The following is a 16961-nucleotide window of genomic DNA, read 5'->3' as shown; positions in this document are numbered from 1 at the left end:
TTACTCTTTTTCATTGACTGAATAAGTGCTAAATGATATTTTAATCCCATCTGTAAACACTAGGCAGTTTGCTAGCAGCTGCATTCGCATTTTTCATCACTGAAAAAGTGATCATTTCTTTCATTCTACCTTTACTGTCTGGTACTAAATAAGTTGTTTCCATGGATGGTGTTAGCAGCTGTCTGTATGAAGTTTGTATTCCACCTCGTTTTTGTGTGTTCATGTAACAAAAAAATGATAGAAGGAGGTAGATGAGAAACTGGTTGGATCTGAGAGTTGAAAAGGTAAATAAGATACAGTGAGATAACCCACACTGTAAGTAATGCTTTAGCTGCTCTGGTAGCTTTCTCTTGTAAATATGTTTTTTACTAAGAGTAAGCTTATTTCCATGTGTACAGTGCCTAGGTAAATACTGCAAAGCAGCTAATGTGCTGTTAATCTGTCTAACGCTTTTGGAAAATCAGGTTCAGGTAGCTGGTCTGAACATCTTCTGATAGCAGTACTGAGTCTTGAGAGTTCAGCCATTTTGGAAGGATATTGCAAAAGCGTTTTCATTGTCCTGTTACGCTTCAAGCAGAAACTACCTTTGGAGTAGGGCAGGGTTAGAAGAGGGAAAGAGGGACTATAAATTACATATTAACTACATAATTTGCTTAGATCTTCTCTGAAGGGGGGGGGGGGCGGGGACGGACCAGTTCCAAGAATAGTCCACTTAAAATCTTCAGAATGCTTGACATCTAAATCTGTATCCTAACTTTACTTCTGTGAGCATCTCCACTTTATTCATTGTCCCAGATCAGAGATAACGTTCTTTTCCTGGTAGAAACAATTCCGTAATAAGTCAATATGCGCTTCTGTGCTGCTAAACTTTTTGTGTTGAGAAATTTTATCCTTCAAAAGGGTTGCCAGGGCAATATGAAGGAGAGAACAACTTAGAGGTATAAAGCAGGCAAGCTTATATATGATAATAAACACACTGTGTGTGTGGTCTGGTCTGATTTTAAAACAAACAAACAAACAAATGTCTTTGAGAAAAGGCTTATTTTCAAATATTTAAATACAGTTTCCTCTTTTTACTGTTCACTCAAACAGTGACACTGTTCAGGGGGGCAGTGATTCACTTCTGTACATCCTTTTGTGTTCCTGAGTTCTGTAATTCCTGAATAAAATTTTGAAGCCTTTTAAAGTTGACTTTAAATTTAAACCAGATAGCTAAATCGATTTTAAGCATGCTGCCATTGTATTAATCAATACCTTTAATGCATAAGTTGGTTACATTAATAGTTGAAAACACAGAATACACAAATTAAGAGTCTATTAACATCTTTGTTTTTAACACTGGAAATAAATCATGCAGTGGTCTACAGAAAGGTAGGTCTATTCTGTCCTTTTCGGGATATACAGATTGTGTTTTCAAGCTTGAGAAAACAGAAGTATTTCTAAATGTTTTCTTTCTACATCTGGTATTCACTAATATTTAGCGTACTTACATATATTAAACAGAGATTTATTTTATTTGTCTGGTCTTCTGCTCTGTCTTTGCCTTCCTTGTATTTTGCTTTGAATGCTGTGTATCTTTTCTTCGTGGATTTTGGTGTTCTCTTCTTGATTTGTTTTTGTGTATTACGTGAAGTTCTCATGGTTTAACCCCAGCCAGCAGCTAAGCACCACACAGCTGCTCACTCACTTCCTCCCCGACCCTGTGGGATGGGGGAGAGAATCGGGGAAAAAAAAGTAAAACTCATGGGTTGAGTTAAGAACAGTTTAATAGAACAGAAAAGGAGAAACTAATAATGATGATGGTAACACTAATAAAATGACAATAGTAATAATAAAAGGATTGGAGTATACAAAGGATGCACAATGCAATTGCTCACCACCTGCTGATGGACGCCCAGTTAGTCCTTGAGCAGTGATCTCCTCACCCCCACTCCCCCCAGTTTATATACTAGACGTGACATCACATGGTATGGAATACCCTGCTGGCCCCTTTGGGTCAGCTGCCCTGGCTGTGTTGCCTCCCAATTTCTTGTGCCCCTCCAGCCTTCTTGCTGGCAGGACATGAGAAGCTGAAAAATCCTTGACTTTAAACTAAACGTAGCAACAACTGAGAACATCAGTGTGTTATGAACATTCTTCTCATACCAAACTAAAAAATCTAGCACTATGGCAGCTGCTAGGAAGACAGTTAACTCTATCCCAGCTGAAATCAGGACAAAAGTGCAATAAATCTCTTGAACAGCAGCAAATAATCTGTTGTGTATGTGGTTTAGGGCAGGGAAATACATAGTGCTGCATATTTATTTTCAGCAGTAGGTGGTTTTTGGTGCATTTAATATCTTAAGTTGGTTTTAGAGATTGAGTTTTCCTTTATCTGTCAGTTAGAAAACAACACAAAAGCTTAACCCATCCATAAGTAGCAACATAAGGGTTTTTTGTGAATTTAGTGAAAACTATATTTCATCAGAAGTGCTTATAAGAGCTACTGAGAAGCACTGAATGGCTTATAACAGGTATGAGAAACAAGTAACAAGAAGTTAAAGTGCAGCTTTTGGGAGGCTTATCACAGTCTTTTGTGTTAATGCTTTTATATCTGGGGCTCAACAGAAATTCTAACTTGAAATTGTAGTTTTCATCAGTTACTCTAGCACACTCTGTACAGTTTGGGCAATTACGGCAATATAATGCTGTCAAGGTACCTAACTTTCAGGCAGATCTTTCTCTTAACACAAAAAAAAAAAAAAAAAAAAAAGATTTCATGTAGATTAGAGGCTAAACCCACAGTGGGAGGCTTTTATTACTTAAGACAGGTGGAATAGTTGACATACCATTGCAGGGAACTCAAGGAAGCAGACTGAAAGAAATGTTTATTCTCTCTGGTGGAAAGTGGTTGCTGTACTCGTGTTTCAGACTTGTGTGGTCTATTTCTTGAATATACATTTGTACAACATAAGCAGACTCATGTAGATAATTAAATACTTCATGTAGATTGTTTCCTGAAATATCAAAGCATAGAAACAGTTAAAGAAAGATTTGAGTTGGATTGTGTAGCATGTAGGTGAAAGGATGGTGTCTCTTCCACTGAAGAAAATCGGAAGAAAAGCAAAGACTAAGTACTAGAGGGTAACTGAGGTGGTGACTTAGTTGGTGTTACTTGCGGCATGGAGAGAAGAAGGGGATCCTGAAAGAAAACAGGCTTGGTGTCCTGGGTTCAGCTGGTGTAGAGTTAATTTTCACAGGAACCTGGGAGGGCGCACAGCCGGGACAGCTGACCTGAACTAGCCAAGGAGCTATTCCATACCATGTGACCTCATGCTCAGTATATATAAATGGGGAGTGGGCTCTCGGCTTTCGGTGGGGAAAGTGCTGGAGCGTTGGGTTCCAGGTGGTGAGCAGTTGCACTGTCCATCGCTTGTTTTGTATATTCTTTTATTAGTACTGTTATTGTTGTAACTTCTCTTTTTGTGTTGTCCCAGTAAATTGTCCTTATCTCAACCCTCGAGGTTCTGGGTTTTTTGGGTTTTTTTTTGTTTTGTTTTGTTTTTTTTCCTCCTTTCTCATTCTCCTCCCCATCCCACCTGAGGGGGGTGGGAGGAGTGAATGAGTGGCTGTGTGGTCCTTTGTTACTGGCTGGGCTGAAACCATGATAGTCCTTTTTGGCACCCAACATGGGGCACGAAGGGTTGAGATAATGACAGGTCTGGCCAGAGTGTGTTAAAACAAATTTGTTGTATGCATTTCTTATATTAGTTAAATAGATGCTAGTCACAATGTTGGTTCATTTGTTCACATGGTGGTGTTGTGTAAGTTCTTATATGCTCTATGTATTGCCTGCAGTTACGCTTATCACCTCTGGTAGAGGGATCGGGATTATCATTTTGCTATACTGGGCAATGTCGACTTATGAAATGATTACATCACTGGTTCTGAGGTTAAGCTGGTATCTGTATGCAGCAGTGATATAATTTCCATACTTCGGGCACCTTCAATCGGAATTTATTGGTAATCACACCTAATCCATGGGGAAGTCGGGGGGGATAGTTCCCCCCGTCCGTTCACCTCCTTTTTCTCCTTCTGGCTAATTACAACAGCTTTTGAGAATTTTGAATATCCTTGGGATGTGCAAGCCAGCATGCTGTTAGTGCTATGTCTCCTGAATATGTTTCAGGCCTTGCTTAGGACTACTACAAAAAGGTTTTTTAACAATACCACTGAGAGATCTGCCCCAAAGCTGGATATTCATGGGTGGCACAGCATATGGGAGGATATGAGCAGGTATCTAGAGAACTTCTCACCTCCAGTGGCTTGGAAGTTCACTCCCGAACAACTACAGAACCCTCATGAAGTGGTAGAATATTTGAAAGGAAAATGCTGTGGCTATGCCAGAGACGCAGAACTTACTGCACTGTGCCGGGCCCTGGCCAGTATCTACCAAACACTGCTTGATATTAGGCAGCACCCTCAGGGGAAAGAGAGGGAAAACAGAGTGATGGGCACTGCGGCTACCCCAACCCTGGCAACGGGCACTGCAGCTAAACCAGAGAACCAACCTGTGCCAGTATCGGTTGCCCCTGTACAGAAGAAGAAGCACACAAAGAAATCAGTTTGCTTAGTGAGAGATGAAAGTAAACCAGGGTCATCGCCAGAACCGGAGGAAGAGGCAAAACCTGAAATAATCACCCGATCTCTATCCCTGAGTGAGTTGTGTGACATGCAGAAAGATTTTGGCTGCCACCCAGGTGAGCACATTGTTACCTGGCTGCTCCGATGCTGGGATAATGGGGCCAGCAGTGTGGAATTAGAGGGTAAGGAAGCCAAGCAGTTGCGATCCCTGTCTAGGGAAGGGCGCATTGACAAGGTGATTGGGAGAAAACCACAAGTCCTCAGCCTCTGGAGGCGACTTGTGTCAGGTGTGAAGGAAAGATACCCCTTAAAGCATGAAGTTACATGTCACCAAGGCAAGTGGACCACCATGGAGAGAGGTATCCAGTACCTGAGGGAATTAGCCATGCTGGAGGTGATCTATAATGATCTGGAAAATGGTCAGTCACCCACAGATCCAGACGAAGTCCAATGCACGCAACCCACGTGGTGGAGGTTTCTACGAAGTGCACCACCAACCTATGCCAACTCATTGGCAGCAATGTCCTGGAAAGAAGGCTATGGACAAACGGTGGATGAACTGGCTGTCCAACTCTGCAATACAAAGGAAGTCTCCCTTCCTCCCTATGGGCCTGTGTCTCAGCTGTAGAGGAATTGTCCCAGGCGTTCCAGCAATTCTAAGTGGATATGTCCTCCTCCCCACCTGTACAGGCCCGCATCGCAGCTATTAGGAGTAGGCATTCCTCTGCCCAAGAGAGGAGATAGAAAGTACACATGATGGGCTAACCTGTGGTTTTACCTATGTGACCATGGAGAAGACATGAGGAAGTGGGATGGAGAACCTACCTCAGTCCTAGATGCACGGGTATGGGAGTTGCGAGAAAAAGCAATCAGAAAAGAGGATTCTTCTTGGAAAAATGCTGCTGCAGTTTCCCATGAGCAGTCCTCCAGACAGAGTAGAAGGGCTGATCTCATTTCTGATCCTCTTGAGGGGACTTCTGATTCATGTTTATGAAAAGTGAGTAACAGATACTCTAACCAGGATTAGAGGGGCCCTGCCTCCAGCCAGGTCGAGGAAAGGGACAACCGGGTCTACTGGACAGTGTGGATTCGATGGCCTGGCACATCTGTCCTGATCCAGTGTCGGGGGAGGTTTCGATATGATCCCAAGAGTGAGATTAAGACACAAATGAAGTCAAATGCTGTATACCCAAAAGAGTTTTTATTATCAAAAGTATCAAAAGTAGAAAATAGTAGTGATGGGATAGAATGGAAGAAGAGGCAGAAATCAAGCAAGGAGTCAGGATAGAGTTGCAAGGATAGTCACCAACATGGATCCAGCAGTGTCCAGTTGGTCCTTAGTCTTCAATTCTTCGGTGGTGGGTGCCCACCACGGCTTGTCTCCACATTTTTTTATAGGGCATAGTTCGATGATGCATGCACATACGTACTGTTCATGCGCTGTTCACGCGCTGCAGGTTTCGTCTATCACACAACCTTCGTGTGATCAACACTAGAAACCAGTGTCTTATCTCAAAGACTACAGTTTCCACGAGAATGGTAGTCTCCACATTCCTGCATGCTTCATCGGCTGGAGCCTGTTTCCTCCCCTGGATGCCTCAGTGGCCTGGTAATCATCCTTATGGACAGAGGATTGTCCTGCTTAAACAGGCCATCCCAGAGACAAATGGCTTGAGATAAATAGTTTACAGTTCAGTCTCTCACATCAAACAATCCTTGAGATGAATGGCTTGAGATGACAGTCCAGTCTCTCACACCTAACAGTCTTTGAGACATACAGCTCAAGATAACAATTCAGTCTCTCACAACATCAGACCCACAGGAATATAAGGCTCTAGTAGGCACTGGTGCACAATGTACCCTTATACCATCAAGTTATAAAGGGGCAGAACCTATCTGTATCTTTGGTGTGGCAGGGGGATCCCAAGAGCTAAATGTATTGGAAGCTGAAGTGAGGCTAAGTGGGAATGAGTGGCATAAACACCCCATTGTGACTGGTCCGGAGGTCCCGTACTTCCTTGGCATAGACTATCTCAGGAAGGGGTATTTCAAGGACCCAAAGGGGTATCGTTGGGCCTTTGGTATAGCTGCATTGGAGACGGAGGAAATTGAACAGCTGTCTGCCTTGCCCGGCCTCTCTGAGGACCCTTCAGTTGTGGGGTTGCTGAGGGCTGAAGAACAACAGGTGCCAATTGCTACCATGACGGTGCACCAGTGGCAATATCGCACCAACTGAGACTCCCCAGTTCCCATCCATAAGCTGATTTGCCGATTGGAGAGCCAAAGATTGATCAGCAAGACTCACTCACCCTTTAATAATCTCATATGGCCTGTGTGGAAATCTAATGGGGAGTGGAGACTAACAGTAGACTGTCATGAGCTGAATGAAGTCACGCCACCATTCAGTGCTGCTGTGCCAGATGTATTAGAACTTCAATATGAACTGGAATCAAAGGCAGCCAAGTGGTATGCCACAATTGACATTGCTAATGAGTTTTTCTCAATCCCTTTGGCAGCGGAGTGCAGGCCACAGTTTGCTTTCACTTGGAGGGGCGTCCAGTACACCTGGAATTGACTGCCCCAGGGGTGGAAACACAGCCCCAGCATTTGCCATGGACTGATCCAGGCTACACTGGAAAAAGGTGAAGCTCTAGAACTCCTGCAGTAAATTGATGATATCATCGTATGAGGCAACACAGCAGCAGCAGTTTTTGAGAAAGGGAAGAAAATAATCCAAATCCTTTTGAAGCCTGGTTTTGCCATAAAACAAAGTAAGGTCAAGGGACCTGCACAGGAGATCCAGTTTTTAGGAATAAAATGGCAAGGCGGGTGTCGTCAGATCCCTGTGGATGTGATCAACAAAATAGCAGCTATGTCCCCACCGACCAATAAAGAGGAAACACAGGCTTTCTTAGGTGTTGTGGGCTTTTGGAGAATGCATATTCCAAATTACAGTCTGATTGTAAGCCTTCTCTATCAAGTTACCCAGAAGAAGAATGATTTTAAATGGGGCCCTGAGCAACAACAAGCCTTTGAACAAATTAAGCGGGAGATTGTTCATGCAATAGCCCTTGCGCCAGTCTGGGCAGGACGAGATGTTAAAAATGTGCTCTATACTGCAGCTGGGGAGAATGGCCCTACCTGGAGCCTCTGGCAGAAAGCACCCGGGGAGACCCAAGGCTGACCCCTGGGGTTTTGGAGTGGGGGATATCGAGGATCTGAGGCTTGCTATACTCCAACTGAAAAAGAGATATTGGCAGCATATGAAGGAGTTCGAGCTGCCTCGGAAGTGGCTGGTACTGAAACACAGCTCCTCTTAGCACCATGACTGCTAGTGCTGGGCTGGATGTTTAAAGGGAGGGTCTCCTCTACACATCACGCGACTGATGCCACGTGGAGTAAGTGGGCCGCACTGATCACACAACGGGCTCACGTAGGAAACCCTGATTGCCCAGGAATTTTGGAAGTGATCACGGACTGACCAGAAGGCAAAGATTTTGGAATGTCGCCAGAGGAGGAGGTGACATGTGCTGAAGAGGCCCCACTGTATAACAGACTGCCAGAAAATGAGAGGCAGTATGCCCTGTTCACTGATGGGTCCTGTTGCATTGTGGGAAAACATCGGAGGTGGGAGGCTGCTGTATGGAGTCCTACACAACAAGTTGCAGAAACTGCTGAAGGACAAGGTGAATCGAGTCAATTTGAAGTGAAAGCCATCCAGCTGGCTTTAGACATTGCTGAAAGAGAGAAGTGGCCAGTGCTCTATCTCTATATTGACTCATGGATGGTGGCAAATGCCCTATGGGGGTGGCTACAGCAATGGAAGCAGAGCAACTGGCAGCGCAGAGGTAAACCCACCTGGGCTGCTGCTCTGTGACAGGTTATTGCTGTTTGGCTAGAGAAGCCAGTGGTAAATGTATGTCATGTAGATGCTTGTGTACCCAAGGGTCGGGCCACTGAAGAACATCAAAACAACCAACATGCAGATCAAGCCGCCAAGATTGAAATGTCTCGGGTGGATCTGGACTGGCAACATAGGGGTGAGCTATTTATGGCTCAGTGGGCCCATGATACCTCAGGCCATCAGAGAAGAGATGCAACATATAGATGGGCTCGTGATTGAGGAGTGGACCTGACCATGGACATCGTCATGCAGGTTATCCATGAATGTGAAACCTGTGCCGCAGTTAAGCAAGCCAAGTGGCTAAAACCCCTGTCATATGGAGGGCAATGGATGAAATACAGATATGGGGAGGCCTGGCAGATTGACTATATCGCACTCCCACAAACCCACCAAGGCAAGCGCCATGTGCTTACAATGGTGGAAACAACCACTGGATGGCTGGAAACATATCCTGTGTCCAATGCCACTGCCCAGAACACTATCCTGGGCTTTGAAGAGCAAGTCTTGTGGTGACATGGCACCCCAGAAAGAATCAAGTCGGACAGTGGGACTCACTTCTGAAATAACCTCATAGAGACCTGGGTCAAAGAGCATGGCATTGAGTGGGTGTATCACATCCCGTGTCACTCACAGGCCTCTGGAAAAATTGAATGATATGATGGACTGCTGAAAACTACATTGAGAGCAATGGGGGGTAGAACTTTCAAACATTGGGATATACATTTAGCAAAAGCCATCTGGTTGGTTAATACTAGAGGATCTGCCAATCAGGCTGGCCCTGCCCAAACAAGACTTCCACATACAGTAGAAGGAGATAAAGTCCCTGTAGTGCGCCTGAAGGTTATGTTAGGGAAGACAGTCTGAGTTAGTCCTGCCTCAAGCAGAGACAAACCCATCCAAGGGATTGCTTTTGCTCAAGGACCTGGGTGCACTTGGTGGGTGATGCAGAAGGATGGGGAATTTCGATGTGTACCTCAAGGAGGTTTGATTTTGGGAGAGAATAGCCAGTGAATTAGGCTGTATGATGTTAACTGCTAAATAACCTGCCAGTGTATGTCATTGTATCTATAGTGTCTATATTCCATATCAAAAGTATTACAGTAAGAATTACCCAAATGACTGAAGGATGGACTTTGAAACCAAGCCAAGTGCAACAGTGATGGAACTTGAACTGGCACCCAGTGATTTCCTCAAGATCAACATCTTTGACCTGCAGACCAAGGGTGTGGGTTGCACCAAAGGTACCAGCCGCAAGCTCCAGAGATGGCATGCAACAATCCAACACCTCACACCATCTTTCATATTCTGTAGGACTGTTAGAACAAATGGAGCCCCAAAGTCATGGACTAAATAAAATTGATGGACACATTAGAGGGAAGGCCCATAGACTAAGGAAATGCTATTTGTGTGTGTGTGGGGGGTGTCCATATACATATATATATATGTATATAAGACAAGGAAAGTGGTGGTGATTAATTGGAAAATGCAGGATCTGGGCAGGATGTAGATATAGATTAAGGGGTGGATGATGTCCTGGGTTCAGCTGGGATAGAGTTAATTTTCACAGGAACCTGGGAGGGGGCACAGCTGGGACAGCTGACTGAACTAGCCAAGGAGCTATTCCATACCATGTGATGTCATGCTCAGTATATATAAATGGGGAGCGGGCTGGGGGGGCGGGGCTCTTGGCTTTCAGTGGAGAAAGTGGTGGAGTGTTAGGTTCCGGGTGGTGAGCAGCTGCACTGTGCATTGCTCATTTTGTATATTCTTTTATTAGTACTGTTGTTGTTGTAACTTCTCTTTTTGTGTTGTCCCAGTAAATTGTCCTTATTTCAACCCTTGAGGTTCTGGTTTTTTGTTTGGTTGTTTTTTTTTTTTCTTTTCTCCTTTCTCATTCTCCTCCCCATCCCACCTGAGGGGGGTGGGAGGAGTGAACGAGCAGCTCTGTGGTCCTTTGTTACTGGCTGGGCTGAAACCACGACACTGGGCAAGAAGCAAGAGCTGGGGTAAAGGAAAGAATGGAAAGTAGTAAGTTCAATTTAACTTCTTCTGGAAAAGAGACTTTGAGGTAATGTGCATAGCAAAATTAATATGATGAAAGGGGAATTTTATAAGCAGATCCACTATTAGCTAGAATAGTGATTACCACCTTTATGCTTTGTTAGTCTGTTAGGTTATTTTTCTGATAAGGGAAGGCAGTGATGGTGTTACACCCCCACCATGGTTTTGTTGGTCTCTGTGTATGCAGTAAGTCTGTTTCTGTGGATGAGTGAGATCTGACTGACTTATGCTTGTAAAGCAAGTCTCAGTGCTTCCTGGGGGGATGGAATAATGAATGGGCTTCTTGGGGGTCAGAGTTTATGCAACCTGCTTTCTTTGCCCATTGGCAAACTCAGGAGTGTCATGTGTGAATTGTTTTGAAGGTGGCAGCCCTCTGTGGGTTTTCAGTTTTCGTGGGAGCTGCTTGAGGAGTATTTGTACATGCTGTAATGTGTGTGCATGAACCTGTTAAGCTGAGAGTGAGACACACATAGAAGAAAAATGGTGCTGAAGAGAACAGTTTCTGATTGATATTTTAGTCTTTTTGTGGGATGGGAAGAAAGCTGAGGAGACTACAAGAAGCAGGTGTTGAACTTGGTTGATTATCCAAGTGGGTCTGTTATTATGGAAGACATGGTTTAGGAAATTCTGACCTAGAAACTTGATCAGTAGGCATTTTTGAAAATGACTTGCGAATGAGTGATCTTGCTGTCAGAACAGAAAGAAAAGGCAGATATGTGCAAGAAGTGTCACATTTGTGTGGTCTTTTGATGTGTGGGAAGGAGCAATTAAACAAACATGTACAAACATACACAGAGTCTTTTGGGAAACAGAATACTGTTTGTTGGTGGAAAGAATGGAGGACTTTCCAGAGGAGAAATTGGTTTTTCTTATATGACATTTACAATGCTAGCATATTATCCAACTTGAGACGTCATTACGGATGTGCCCACACACACTGAAATCAAGGAAAAAAAACCCTGAGCCCAACAACCATCATCCAGGTTAGGTATTTTGTGTTGATACTCCTACACTGTTTTAAATCCAACATAATCCAAAAGGCTAAAAGTTCATGTTCTCAGCCTCAGCATTTTGAACACAGCAATTTTCAATTACAGTGTATTTTGACCAGTAGGTAGGTAGTCTTTGGCTGCGGACACAAGCTTAAGAACAGGTTTAGGTGAGATTAAACAGTGAAGTATAATGTCCTTAAACATATGGCATGTAGAGGGCTAACAGCAAGAAGAAGAAAAACTTCTGTCAGGCTAGTATCTTCAATATAATTGAGTTGCGTGTTCATATAAATGGCTTTGCAATCCAATCCGCTTGTGCTGTTTTGAAACTACAAACGTTTTTGTAGCTGATCCAGTAGGTGGAGATAGAGTTCTTATCAATGTACCCTGAAGATGTGCAAATAATGCTCGTGTGAATACTTCATTTTCTTCTGGAAATCTACGCTATAGGGTTTAAATTCTTATTGAGTTGCATTTAATTTTTCAATTTTGTTAAATAAAGGTTGATACTGCCCTCGCTTTTGATGATATTTATTTATTAATCCATATTGCACTAAAAAACTTCCACCTCTAAAGCTGGTACTGGTTTGGGAAGATCGTGTTTTTAACTGAAACACTTATGTTTTGGCTGAGCTTATAGAGATTCACCTATGTTAAAATAAATAGCAGTGTCACGCGGTGTCTGATTAATGAGGTTTTACTCTCTTCCCTTTAGCTTTTGCAGTAGCAAGTTAAATACATGTCAAAGTGCTATAAGCAGACCAGATAATAGGTCAATTTTTATGAAACTGTTTACTTTTCTCGGGGAATTAATCTTTGAGAATTACTTAAATTTCTCATCTATTTAAAGAAAAAAAATTGAACATTTGTGAAGTGCTACTTATTCCACATTTTAGCAGTTGAGACTTTTTTTTCCCTGATGCTAATATGCCAGCATGTGTAGTTTGTGATTCCTTAGCTGTATAAGCCGTAATTGAGTTTGTCTTTCTCACCAGTCATTGTAAGGTGTCGGTGTCAGACGATGAGGCATGCTCCTTTAAAAAGTGTTTTTAGTGTAGTGGTAAGTTAAGTGTAACCAAAAAAATAATATATTTAGCAGATGGAGCAGAAGAATAGTGCCTATTTAAATAAAGTTGAAAAGCCTTTCTGTCATGTTTTTATAACATTTGTATTTGTTCAATTTACCTGTATCTTTCAGGTTTAGATTTATGATAAGCACTTGATTACTAATGAGTTACGAAAGTGCTAAAGTAATAAAATTGCTTTCAGATTATCTTGATAACTCATTTTGATGCAACTATTATGGCAAAGGGCAAAGATCACTGTGTCAAAATTGCCTTTTAATTTTCAGTCAGTAAAACTGATGTTACTTACATAATGTGATGTTAATAAAGAGGTTTCCCAGAAGATCTAACAGCTATATTTGGCAGAAACATTTCAGCTGTTTAATAGGCTGAGTTACATTATGGAGTAGCCTAGAAGAAGTGAGCTTTGTTAGAGCGAAGAGGGGTCCAGGAGAGCTGGCTGCGTTTTTTTTCAAGTTATCTCCTCCAAGCTCAAGAATGGTTCATCCTGATGAGAAGGAGATCAAGAAAAGGTGATAGGAGTCCTGTGTGGATGTACAGGGAGCTCCTGACAAAATCCAAACATAAAATGGAAATGTACAAGAGGTGGGAACCGGGTCGTGTGACCCAGGAAGACCACAGAGACCCTGTCTGAGTGTGTAGGGATGGGATTAGGAAAGCCAAAGCCCACCTGGAGTTGGATCTGGTGAGGGATGTGAAGGGCAACAAGAAGAGCTTCTACAGGTGTATTAGCAGCAAAAGGAAGACTGGGAAAAATGTGGGTCCTTTGCTGAATGGGGTAGAGAATCTAGTGACAAAGGATGCAGAACAGGCTGAGGTACTCGGTGCCTTCTTTGCCTTGGTCTTCACTGATAAGACTTGCCTTCAGGAACCCCAGGCCCATGAGACCAGAGGCAAAGTCTGGAGCAAGGAGGACTTACCCTTGCTGGAGGAGGATCAGACTATGCAATGTTTAGACAAACCTGACATACGCAAGTTCAGGGGACCCGATGGGGTGCATCCATGAGTGCATTGCAAAGACTCTTCAGCTGCATTTGAAAGGTCGTGACAACTGGGCGATGGTTCCTGAGGGCTGCTAGAAAGCAAGTGTCACTTCTTATCTTCATGGAGGGTAAGTAGGAAGATTCAGGGACTTATAGGCCCATCAACCTAAAATCTGTCCCTGTGAAGGTGATGGAGCAAATAATTCTGGAAACCATTTTGAAACACAGGAGATACAAGAACGTTATTGGGAGTAGCTGGCATTGATTAGCAACGGGAATCATGCTTGGCCAAGCTGACAGATTGACCAGAGAATGGTGTGGACTTTCCATCCCTGTTGATACTCAGAACCCAGCTGGACAATAATCTGAGAAACCTGCTTTAGCTGACCCTGCTTTGAGCAGGGTGTTTGGACTAGATGATCTCCAGAGGGTCATTCCAATCTTGGCAATTCTGTCATTATATCCCATTACAACTACAGATGCATTTAGAATATAGAAAGTAGTTCCTCAGACTTGAATTGGACTGTACGGGTTGTTGGTGTGGTACCTTTTCAGTGGGTGGGAAACTTCCTTCTGTTTCTTTAATTTATTTTTGATTTTGTTTCACTAGTCCATATATCTTTGGTGTAATGCTTCGGGTACAGAGAGACATGCAAAAAAATGGGCAGTCTTTGCTCTGCCTTCTTACTGTCTCTGTCTGCTAACTGACCTCATTTAAAGCAAAGATGTATTTTAAGAGTTAAAAAATTAAAATGATTGATTAAATAGATAATCTGGGAATCTACAAATTTAGCTTTTATTTCTGGCTCCTAGAATAAAGTCTAAAATTCTGTTAGGCTGCTGGTATATTGCATCAGGAATGTTGACTCTTCCATAAGTGATCTGAAAGCCTTACACAGTGGAGTTTGTAATTAAGTGTTGGGGAAATCACGGGAAAATGCTTATGATGAAACTAGGAGAATGTAGTAAGTACTCACTCGTACTGTTCCTTGTAGATGGAAAATAACTGTTTGGTATCAGTCTTGGATGTAATTTGCATGCCAGGTATAATAAGCTATTCCATATAGTACTTAGCTCTTTCAGAGTGAATGACCAATACCAGTGTTCTCCAAATAAAATGAAAAATTTTAATCTCAGTAATTATTAGCTTTAATTAGTTTGAGTGTTTTTTAAGGTCAGTCATGCAAAAAAGCAGAGAAAATAGGTAGGCTTATCACTGTAAGTAAAATTGTATAGTACGAATAGGGACTTGATTAAAATGGTCATGACTTCTAGTCAAAATACCTGATCACTTTTTAATGTTTTCCAGTGTTTAGCATTACTGTCTATTATGTGTGTATATATATAACTGCCTCGCTGTTAGCTTCCTTGAGAATGCCTTACACGTGATACGCTCACTAAAATGAGACTAAGGGTGTGTAAACTGTAACTCTTGAGTGCAGAACACATGAGCTGAAACAGAAAAGACTCTGAACAAGTATAGACTTCTTACCTCTATTTTTTGGGAAAAGCACATGTTGCAGCTTCTCTCTTATGAGTCAGAACGTATGGTTTGTTTTGCAGGCCCCATAACCTTTCTACAGAATTAAAAAAAAAAAAGTGCAGAATGTTTTACAGTGTCTTAACACCTTCCTGTAAACTGCTGTGTGAAGTAACACATTAATTTTTGTCTTGAAGTTAGTTTTTATTGCTAGCTTTATTGTTTTTCCTCACTTACTGATAGAGTTGTTGCTTCCTGGTGATGCATCTAGTTGTCTTCTCTCATTGAGGAGTATGTTCTTCACAGAACGTTTGTTTTAAGTAGTTCTTTTTGTTTAAATTGCAATTTATTTTTAATTTAGCTGTTTTCCTTTTGTTCTGGCAGACATTATTTTCCAACAACTGGTTATTATTTGGCAAAGCAGGAGTTCAGTTTTCAAAGTGTTACTAATTTATGGCGGATTATTCTGAGAGTGTGTGCAAGAAGAATTGTAGATTTAAACTGTACACAGTTTGAATAATTTTGAGAGCATCTTCTTGTTAGAATTGTTGTTACTTGAGGCTATTGAAGTGTGACACTGTAGTATTCATCTGTTTTTATGTAGGTATGTATTTGTACATAGAAGGAATGTTCAAGGAACAACTGTAGACTGTGGAAGCATTTATATACGTACATGTATTTTCGTTTTCCTTAAGTAGAAAATCTAATTTAATTGGTGCTGATATATCATCCTGTGTTACTTTAGGCATTTGGCGGAGTCAGCCAGTATACGAATCTGTATTTATTGAAGGTCTCTTCACAATGTAAGGAGAAAGAGGTATTGACATAATTCTGCTCACTTAAGAGCTTAAATTGCAAATTGGAGGTTCCTGTTTCTCACTGTTAACCCATAGATAACGTCATACATGTACCAGGACTGTGTCGTGGTGCTTTTGCCTTCCTGAACAGGGTGGCTGTGGACAAAGTGGGAGAGTGCTGGCTGGCCACGGCCCTGCCAGGGACCACTCTGTAAGACAGAGTAACACTGCGCAGGTGCCAGTGTCTGGGAACGCTCCCCGGCACCCTGAGGATGCCAGTGCGGATACAGCCTGCCAGGCCACAGGGCGACGGAAGTCTTCTGTAAATTCTTGAGGTTAGGTACTAAACTTAGGTGAGATGAATCGGGCCTAACTGCTGATACCTGTTTGGAGATGAAGGATAATTTGTGTGTTACCTGTCTTTAAGTTTAGAGGGTCTATTCCTGCTATGCATGAAATATAATTTACGGAACTCTATAGCGAAAAGCTGTTGTAGTCACTGGACATGTGCTGTGCAGTGGGGGTTTTTTTAAATGAACTCTTACGAAAATGTGTCTGTTTACTTAAAAAAACCCCTTGTATTTAATTATGTAGAGTATGTTACTGGAATTGAAGAAGCATGAAAAAAATTGGTTCTTAAGTAAAAATTTTTGTCAGTATATATTAATTTTTATGTACATATTAATATCTCTGTATAGAGGAGTCATTCCTGCCAATTACTTTTTTCTCCTTTCTAATGAGTATGAAATTACTGGAAAATAATGAATACTTGCCTCTGATTTTTACATTTCATTACAGAAAATTGGGATGTTGTTCTTAGTAGGGTAAGAATTGATAGTTTCTAAATTTTTACATTGCTAGCTGCTTCTGTTGCCTCCATTTACTTCCTAGCACTTTTTCCAGACAGCTTTTTTATATGACAAAATAGAGTATTTGCATCTAATCCCAGAATAACTCTCTAGTACTACTTGAGGAGCTATAAGGAACTACATAACATAATGGACTGTAAATAACTAATATAAAAATATAAGTATTG

General features: G+C 42.0%; 1 protein-coding gene across 1 annotated transcript in view; it reads left to right on the top strand.

Moving 5' to 3' along the window:
• TTC33 (tetratricopeptide repeat domain 33) overlaps positions 1 to 16961 on the top strand; it is a 56499-nt gene that overhangs the window by 1035 nt on the left and 38503 nt on the right. The window lies entirely within an intron of this gene.

This window comes from Haliaeetus albicilla, chromosome Z, assembly GCF_947461875.1.
Source record: "Haliaeetus albicilla chromosome Z, bHalAlb1.1, whole genome shotgun sequence".
NCBI classification, from domain to species: Eukaryota; Metazoa; Chordata; class Aves; order Accipitriformes; family Accipitridae; genus Haliaeetus; species Haliaeetus albicilla.
This window is presented reverse-complemented; position numbering and strand designations above follow the sequence as displayed.